The sequence below is a fragment of the Oncorhynchus kisutch genome, unplaced genomic scaffold, assembly GCF_002021735.2.
Source record: "Oncorhynchus kisutch isolate 150728-3 unplaced genomic scaffold, Okis_V2 scaffold425, whole genome shotgun sequence".
Taxonomy (NCBI): domain Eukaryota; kingdom Metazoa; phylum Chordata; class Actinopteri; order Salmoniformes; family Salmonidae; genus Oncorhynchus; species Oncorhynchus kisutch.
The window spans coordinates 5,001-15,000 of NW_022262370.1; positions in this window are offsets into that span (position 1 = coordinate 5,001).

Genomic DNA, 10,000 nt, shown 5'->3' on the forward strand with positions numbered 1-10,000 from the left:
TTGGACAGGCCCTTTAGGGATTTATGTGTACTCTCATGCCCAGAGAGAGAGGCCTGTTCCTGGATAGGGAGTGAGGCCTTTAGGTCTGTAGGTCAATAGTTCCACTGTCCTTAAGGGGGGCAGAGCAGTCAGCCTCTGTGGAGGTGAGCTGCTCTGTCCCCCTTTTTTTTTGGCCTAATTCCCCAATCACCATACCCAGAGTTGGACAGGCCCTTTAGGGATTTATGTGTACTCTCATGCCCAGAGAGAGAGGCCTGTTCCTGGATAGGGAGTTAGGCCTTTAGGTCTGTAGGTCAATAGTTCCACTGTCCTTAAGGGGGGCAGAGCAGTCAGCCTCTGTGGAGGTGAGCTGCTCTGTCCCCCTTTTTTTTTGGCCTAATTCCCCAATCACCATACCCAGAGTTGGACAGGCCCTTTAGGGATTTATGTGTACTCTCATGCCCAGAGAGAGAGGCCTGTTCCTGGATAGGGAGTTAGGCCTTTAGGTCTGAAGGTCAATAGTTCCACTGTCCTTAAGGGGGGCAGAGCAGTCAGCCTCTGTGGAGGTGAGCTGCTCTGTCCCCCTTTTTTTTTGGCCTAATTCCCCAATCACCATACAAAGAGTTGGACATAGTGCAATTTCTGTGATTTATTTACCATCCATTTTGGGTTACCAGATGCACGTTTTCAATCACCAGGTGCACAACAATGTGTATCCATCAGAATAGTTTAAACAGTCCATAAAGCACTCAGGACGGGCGCCCATGGATAGAGGGCCATGGATAGATGCCCACTATCATAGTCCCATAGTGGGTATTAATATCAGAATGACCGACAAGTGCATTTAGGACAGTCTTTTTATTTTTAGGTTACCAGGTGCCTACCTTGAACCACCTTACGAGGTGACTACTTTAAATTAGGATATTATTTTTAGGTTACCAGTTGCACGTCTATTTATGTTTTAATGCCAAAATCGGTAATTTTCATAAAATGATTAAAAATACTTCCCGAGGGGCTAGAGGTCCCAAATTTCGTCTCATACCCTCTCTCTCAATGGGCAACAAGTAGAGCATGTCAAAAACAAATTGCCCTAACAGGCACCTATGTTTCCTGTAACATTCACTATTTTCCAAAAACTTAAAACACGATTTTCTATTCAAATTTTTTATACAAAAATGGTTTTAATTACATGTACATTATCGTCTATGTGTGCCCTTTAGTTAAAAAAAAACCCCATCCAGATTGGACTTGTACTTTTTGATTTATTCACGTTTTGGTGTTTCAGCATATAGCCCAAGATGGCGTCCAACAAAGGTCAAATAAGGTTTTGAGGCCAGATAGAGGCATATAACCTGGTTAGTGGTGTTTGGCCTTTAGGCTTGTATGTCCCTTCATCCCATGAGAGAGAGTTTAGCCTTTTAAGCCTCTCTGTGTCCTCTCATTCCCAGAAAAAGTCATTTTACCGGTTAGGTCAAATAAGGCCTTGAGGCCTGTTTGTGACCTCTGATGCCCAGATAGAGGCATATAACCTGGTTAGGGGTGTTTGGCCTTTAGGCCTGTATGTCCCTTCATCCCATGAGAGAGAGTTTAGCCTTTTAAGCCTCTCTGTGTCCTCTCATTCCCAGAAAAAGTCATTTTACCGGTTAGGTCAAATAAGGCCTTGAGGCCTGTTTGTGACCTCTGATGCCCAGATAGAGGCATATAACCTGGTTAGGGGTGTTTGGCCTTTAGGCCTGTATGTCCCTTCATCCCATGAGAGAGAGTTTAACTTTTTAAGCCTCTCTGTGTCTTCTTATTCATAATCTTTTAATTTTTGGGTTACCGCTTGTATAGCAATCAGTATCCATCGTGAAATTTCAAAGTGTCCATAATGCACTCAGGTCGCCCCCGACAGAGAGAGGGCCGTAGTAGGGTGTTTCCATAGCGGGCATTAATATCAGAATGACCCTTAAATGCATTTAGGACCATATTTGAATTTTTGGGTTACCAGATGCACGTTTTCAATCACCAGGTGCACGGTTTCAATCACCAGGTGCACGGCTCTATTTCCTCCTCCAGCACTTGTCAAACAGTCCATAAAGCACCCAGGACGGCCCTGAGTGAAAGAGGGCCGTAGTAGGGTGCTCCTATAGCGGGCATTAAAATCAGAATGACCGTTAAATGCATTTATGACCATATTTGTGTTTTTGGGTTACCGCTTGTATAGCAATCAGTATCCATCGTGAAATTTCAAAGTGTCCATAATGCACTCAGGTCGCCCCCGACAGAGAGAGGGCCGTAGTAGGGTGTTTCCATAGCGGGCATTAATATCAGAATGACCCTTAAATGCATTTAGGACCATATTTGAATTTTTGGGTTACCAGATGCACGTTTTCAATCACCAGGTGCACGGTTTCAATCACCAGGTGCACGGCTCTATTTCCTCCTCCAGCACTTGTCAAACAGTCCATAAAGCACCCAGGACGGCCCTGAGTGAAAGAGGGCCGTAGTAGGGTGCTCCTATAGCGGGCATTAAAATCAGAATGACCGTTAAATGCATTTATGACCATATTTGTGTTTTTGGGTTACCAGATGCACGGTTTCAATCACCAGGTGCACGGCTCTATTTCCTCCTCCAGCACTTGTCAAACAGTCCATAAAGCACCCAGGACGGCCCTGAGTGAAAGAGGGCCGTAGTAGGGTGCTCCTATAGCGGGCATTAAAATCAGAATGACCGTTAAATGCATTTATGACCATATTTGTGTTTTTGGGTTACCAGATGCACGGTTTCAATCACCAGGTGCACGGCTCTATTTCCTCCTCCAGCACTTGTCAAACAGTCCATAAAGCACCCAGGACGGCCCTGAGTGAAAGAGGGCCGTAGTAGGGTGCTCCTATAGCGGGCATTAAAATCAGAATGACCGTTAAATGCATTTATGACCATATTTGTGTTTTTGGGTTACCGCTTGTATAGCAATCAGTATCCATCGTGAAATTTCAAAGTGTCCATAATGCACTCAGGTCGCCCCCGACAGAGAGAGGGCCGTAGTAGGGTGTTTCCATAGCGGGCATTAATATCAGAATGACCCTTAAATGCATTTAGGACCATATTTGAATTTTTGGGTTACCAGATGCACGTTTTCAATCACCAGGTGCACGGTTTCAATCACCAGGTGCACGGCTCTATTTCCTCCTCCAGCACTTGTCAAACAGTCCATAAAGCACCCAGGACGGCCCTGAGTGAAAGAGGGCCGTAGTAGGGTGCTCCTATAGCGGGCATTAAAATCAGAATGACCGTTAAATGCATTTATGACCATATTTGTGTTTTTGGGTTACCAGATGCACGGTTTCAATCACCAGGTGCACGGCTCTATTTCCTCCTCCAGCACTTGTCAAACAGTCCATAAAGCACCCAGGACGGCCCTGAGTGAAAGAGGGCCGTAGTAGGGTGCTCCTATAGCGGGCATTAAAATCAGAATGACCGTTAAATGCATTTATGACCATATTTGTGTTTTTGGGTTACCGCTTGTATAGCAATCAGTATCCATCGTGAAATTTCAAAGTGTCCATAATGCACTCAGGTCGCCCCCGACAGAGAGAGGGCCGTAGTAGGGTGTTTCCATAGCGGGCATTAATATCAGAATGACCCTTAAATGCATTTAGGACCATATTTGAATTTTTGGGTTACCAGATGCACGTTTTCAATCACCAGGTGCACGGTTTCAATCACCAGGTGCACGGCTCTATTTCCTCCTCCAGCACTTGTCAAACAGTCCATAAAGCACCCAGGACGGCCCTGAGTGAAAGAGGGCCGTAGTAGGGTGCTCCTATAGCGGGCATTAAAATCAGAATGACCGTTAAATGCATTTATGACCATATTTGTGTTTTTGGGTTACCAGATGCACGGTTTCAATCACCAGGTGCACGGCTCTATTTCCTCCTCCAGCACTTGTCAAACAGTCCATAAAGCACCCAGGACGGCCCTGAGTGAAAGAGGGCCGTAGTAGGGTGCTCCTATAGCGGGCATTAAAATCAGAATGACCGTTAAATGCATTTATGACCATATTTGTGTTTTTGGGTTACCAGATGCACGGTTTCAATCACCAGGTGCACGGCTCTATTTCCTCCTCCAGCACTTGTCAAACAGTCCATAAAGCACCCAGGACGGCCCTGAGTGAAAGAGGGCCGTAGTAGGGTGCTCCTATAGCGGGCATTAAAATCAGAATGACCGTTAAATGCATTTATGACCATATTTGTGTTTTTGGGTTACCGCTTGTATAGCAATCAGTATCCATCGTGAAATTTCAAAGTGTCCATAATGCACTCAGGTCGCCCCCGACAGAGAGAGGGCCGTAGTAGGGTGTTTCCATAGCGGGCATTAATATCAGAATGACCCTTAAATGCATTTAGGACCATATTTGAATTTTTGGGTTACCAGATGCACGTTTTCAATCACCAGGTGCACGGTTTCAATCACCAGGTGCACGGCTCTATTTCCTCCTCCAGCACTTGTCAAACAGTCCATAAAGCACCCAGGACGGCCCTGAGTGAAAGAGGGCCGTAGTAGGGTGCTCCTATAGCGGGCATTAAAATCAGAATGACCGTTAAATGCATTTATGACCATATTTGTGTTTTTGGGTTACCAGATGCACGGTTTCAATCACCAGGTGCACGGCTCTATTTCCTCCTCCAGCACTTGTCAAACAGTCCATAAAGCACCCAGGACGGCCCTGAGTGAAAGAGGGCCGTAGTAGGGTGCTCCTATAGCGGGCATTAAAATCAGAATGACCGTTAAATGCATTTATGACCATATTTGTGTTTTTGGGTTACCAGATGCACGGTTTCAATCACCAGGTGCACGGCTCTATTTCCTCCTCCAGCACTTGTCAAACAGTCCATAAAGCACCCAGGACGGCCCTGAGTGAAAGAGGGCCGTAGTAGGGTGCTCCTATAGCGGGCATTAAAATCAGAATGACCGTTAAATGCATTTATGACCATATTTGTGTTTTTGGGTTACCGCTTGTATAGCAATCAGTATCCATCGTGAAATTTCAAAGTGTCCATAATGCACTCAGGTCGCCCCCGACAGAGAGAGGGCCGTAGTAGGGTGTTTCCATAGCGGGCATTAATATCAGAATGACCCTTAAATGCATTTAGGACCATATTTGAATTTTTGGGTTACCAGATGCACGTTTTCAATCACCAGGTGCACGGTTTCAATCACCAGGTGCACGGCTCTATTTCCTCCTCCAGCACTTGTCAAACAGTCCATAAAGCACCCAGGACGGCCCTGAGTGAAAGAGGGCCGTAGTAGGGTGCTCCTATAGCGGGCATTAAAATCAGAATGACCGTTAAATGCATTTATGACCATATTTGTGTTTTTGGGTTACCGCTTGTATAGCAATCAGTATCCATCGTGAAATTTCAAAGTGTCCATAATGCACTCAGGTCGCCCCCGACAGAGAGAGGGCCGTAGTAGGGTGTTTCCATAGCGGGCATTAATATCAGAATGACCCTTAAATGCATTTAGGACCATATTTGAATTTTTGGGTTACCAGATGCACGTTTTCAATCACCAGGTGCACGGTTTCAATCACCAGGTGCACGGCTCTATTTCCTCCTCCAGCACTTGTCAAACAGTCCATAAAGCACCCAGGACGGCCCTGAGTGAAAGAGGGCCGTAGTAGGGTGCTCCTATAGCGGGCATTAAAATCAGAATGACCGTTAAATGCATTTATGACCATATTTGTGTTTTTGGGTTACCAGATGCACGGTTTCAATCACCAGGTGCACGGCTCTATTTCCTCCTCCAGCACTTGTCAAACAGTCCATAAAGCACCCAGGACGGCCCTGAGTGAAAGAGGGCCGTAGTAGGGTGCTCCTATAGCGGGCATTAAAATCAGAATGACCGTTAAATGCATTTATGACCATATTTGTGTTTTTGGGTTACCGCTTGTATAGCAATCAGTATCCATCGTGAAATTTCAAAGTGTCCATAATGCACTCAGGTCGCCCCCGACAGAGAGAGGGCCGTAGTAGGGTGTTTCCATAGCGGGCATTAATATCAGAATGACCCTTAAATGCATTTAGGACCATATTTGAATTTTTGGGTTACCAGATGCACGTTTTCAATCACCAGGTGCACGGTTTCAATCACCAGGTGCACGGCTCTATTTCCTCCTCCAGCACTTGTCAAACAGTCCATAAAGCACCCAGGACGGCCCTGAGTGAAAGAGGGCCGTAGTAGGGTGCTCCTATAGCGGGCATTAAAATCAGAATGACCGTTAAATGCATTTATGACCATATTTGTGTTTTTGGGTTACCAGATGCACGGTTTCAATCACCAGGTGCACGGCTCTATTTCCTCCTCCAGCACTTGTCAAACAGTCCATAAAGCACCCAGGACGGCCCTGAGTGAAAGAGGGCCGTAGTAGGGTGCTCCTATAGCGGGCATTAAAATCAGAATGACCGTTAAATGCATTTATGACCATATTTGTGTTTTTGGGTTACCGCTTGTATAGCAATCAGTATCCATCGTGAAATTTCAAAGTGTCCATAATGCACTCAGGTCGCCCCCGACAGAGAGAGGGCCGTAGTAGGGTGTTTCCATAGCGGGCATTAATATCAGAATGACCCTTAAATGCATTTAGGACCATATTTGAATTTTTGGGTTACCAGATGCACGTTTTCAATCACCAGGTGCACGGTTTCAATCACCAGGTGCACGGCTCTATTTCCTCCTCCAGCACTTGTCAAACAGTCCATAAAGCACCCAGGACGGCCCTGAGTGAAAGAGGGCCGTAGTAGGGTGCTCCTATAGCGGGCATTAAAATCAGAATGACCGTTAAATGCATTTATGACCATATTTGTGTTTTTGGGTTACCAGATGCACGGTTTCAATCACCAGGTGCACGGCTCTATTTCCTCCTCCAGCACTTGTCAAACAGTCCATAAAGCACCCAGGACGGCCCTGAGTGAAAGAGGGCCGTAGTAGGGTGCTCCTATAGCGGGCATTAAAATCAGAATGACCGTTAAATGCATTTATGACCATATTTGTGTTTTTGGGTTACCAGATGCACGGTTTCAATCACCAGGTGCACGGCTCTATTTCCTCCTCCAGCACTTGTCAAACAGTCCATAAAGCACCCAGGACGGCCCTGAGTGAAAGAGGGCCGTAGTAGGGTGCTCCTATAGCGGGCATTAAAATCAGAATGACCGTTAAATGCATTTATGACCATATTTGTGTTTTTGGGTTACCAGATGCACGGTTTCAATCACCAGGTGCACGGCTCTATTTCCTCCTCCAGCACTTGTCAAACAGTCCATAAAGCACCCAGGACGGCCCTGAGTGAAAGAGGGCCGTAGTAGGGTGCTCCTATAGCGGGCATTAAAATCAGAATGACCGTTAAATGCATTTATGACCATATTTGTGTTTTTGGGTTACCGCTTGTATAGCAATCAGTATCCATCGTGAAATTTCAAAGTGTCCATAATGCACTCAGGTCGCCCCCGACAGAGAGAGGGCCGTAGTAGGGTGTTTCCATAGCGGGCATTAATATCAGAATGACCCTTAAATGCATTTAGGACCATATTTGAATTTTTGGGTTACCAGATGCACGTTTTCAATCACCAGGTGCACGGTTTCAATCACCAGGTGCACGGCTCTATTTCCTCCTCCAGCACTTGTCAAACAGTCCATAAAGCACCCAGGACGGCCCTGAGTGAAAGAGGGCCGTAGTAGGGTGCTCCTATAGCGGGCATTAAAATCAGAATGACCGTTAAATGCATTTATGACCATATTTGTGTTTTTGGGTTACCAGATGCACGGTTTCAATCACCAGGTGCACGGCTCTATTTCCTCCTCCAGCACTTGTCAAACAGTCCATAAAGCACCCAGGACGGCCCTGAGTGAAAGAGGGCCGTAGTAGGGTGCTCCTATAGCGGGCATTAAAATCAGAATGACCGTTAAATGCATTTATGACCATATTTGTGTTTTTGGGTTACCGCTTGTATAGCAATCAGTATCCATCGTGAAATTTCAAAGTGTCCATAATGCACTCAGGTCGCCCCCGACAGAGAGAGGGCCGTAGTAGGGTGTTTCCATAGCGGGCATTAATATCAGAATGACCCTTAAATGCATTTAGGACCATATTTGAATTTTTGGGTTACCAGATGCACGTTTTCAATCACCAGGTGCACGGTTTCAATCACCAGGTGCACGGCTCTATTTCCTCCTCCAGCACTTGTCAAACAGTCCATAAAGCACCCAGGACGGCCCTGAGTGAAAGAGGGCCGTAGTAGGGTGCTCCTATAGCGGGCATTAAAATCAGAATGACCGTTAAATGCATTTATGACCATATTTGTGTTTTTGGGTTACCAGATGCACGGTTTCAATCACCAGGTGCACGGCTCTATTTCCTCCTCCAGCACTTGTCAAACAGTCCATAAAGCACCCAGGACGGCCCTGAGTGAAAGAGGGCCGTAGTAGGGTGCTCCTATAGCGGGCATTAAAATCAGAATGACCGTTAAATGCATTTATGACCATATTTGTGTTTTTGGGTTACCGCTTGTATAGCAATCAGTATCCATCGTGAAATTTCAAAGTGTCCATAATGCACTCAGGTCGCCCCCGACAGAGAGAGGGCCGTAGTAGGGTGTTTCCATAGCGGGCATTAATATCAGAATGACCCTTAAATGCATTTAGGACCATATTTGAATTTTTGGGTTACCAGATGCACGTTTTCAATCACCAGGTGCACGGTTTCAATCACCAGGTGCACGGCTCTATTTCCTCCTCCAGCACTTGTCAAACAGTCCATAAAGCACCCAGGACGGCCCTGAGTGAAAGAGGGCCGTAGTAGGGTGCTCCTATAGCGGGCATTAAAATCAGAATGACCGTTAAATGCATTTATGACCATATTTGTGTTTTTGGGTTACCGCTTGTATAGCAATCAGTATCCATCGTGAAATTTCAAAGTGTCCATAATGCACTCAGGTCGCCCCCGACAGAGAGAGGGCCGTAGTAGGGTGTTTCCATAGCGGGCATTAATATCAGAATGACCCTTAAATGCATTTAGGACCATATTTGAATTTTTGGGTTACCAGATGCACGTTTTCAATCACCAGGTGCACGGTTTCAATCACCAGGTGCACGGCTCTATTTCCTCCTCCAGCACTTGTCAAACAGTCCATAAAGCACCCAGGACGGCCCTGAGTGAAAGAGGGCCGTAGTAGGGTGCTCCTATAGCGGGCATTAAAATCAGAATGACCGTTAAATGCATTTATGACCATATTTGTGTTTTTGGGTTACCAGATGCACGGTTTCAATCACCAGGTGCACGGCTCTATTTCCTCCTCCAGCACTTGTCAAACAGTCCATAAAGCACCCAGGACGGCCCTGAGTGAAAGAGGGCCGTAGTAGGGTGCTCCTATAGCGGGCATTAAAATCAGAATGACCGTTAAATGCATTTATGACCATATTTGTGTTTTTGGGTTACCAGATGCACGGTTTCAATCACCAGGTGCACGGCTCTATTTCCTCCTCCAGCACTTGTCAAACAGTCCATAAAGCACCCAGGACGGCCCTGAGTGAAAGAGGGCCGTAGTAGGGTGCTCCTATAGCGGGCATTAAAATCAGAATGACCGTTAAATGCATTTATGACCATATTTGTGTTTTTGGGTTACCGCTTGTATAGCAATCAGTATCCATCGTGAAATTTTAAACAGTAAATAAAGCACTCAGGACGGGCCCCCATTGATAGAGGGCCGTAGTAGGGTGCTCCCATAGCGGGCATGGATGTCTGGAACACCTGCAAGTGTATTTAGAACCATATTTGAATTTTTGGGTTACCAGATGCACGTTTTCAATCACCAGGTGCACGGCTTTGAAAAGTGTGGACTCTGCCATTTTCCCGACCAATTTCTGTAATTTTCAAAAAATGATTAAAAATACTTCCCGAAGGGCTAGAGGTCCCAAATTTCGTCTCATACCCTCTCTCGTGATGGGCAACAATTGCAGCATATCAAAAACATTTCGCATCCA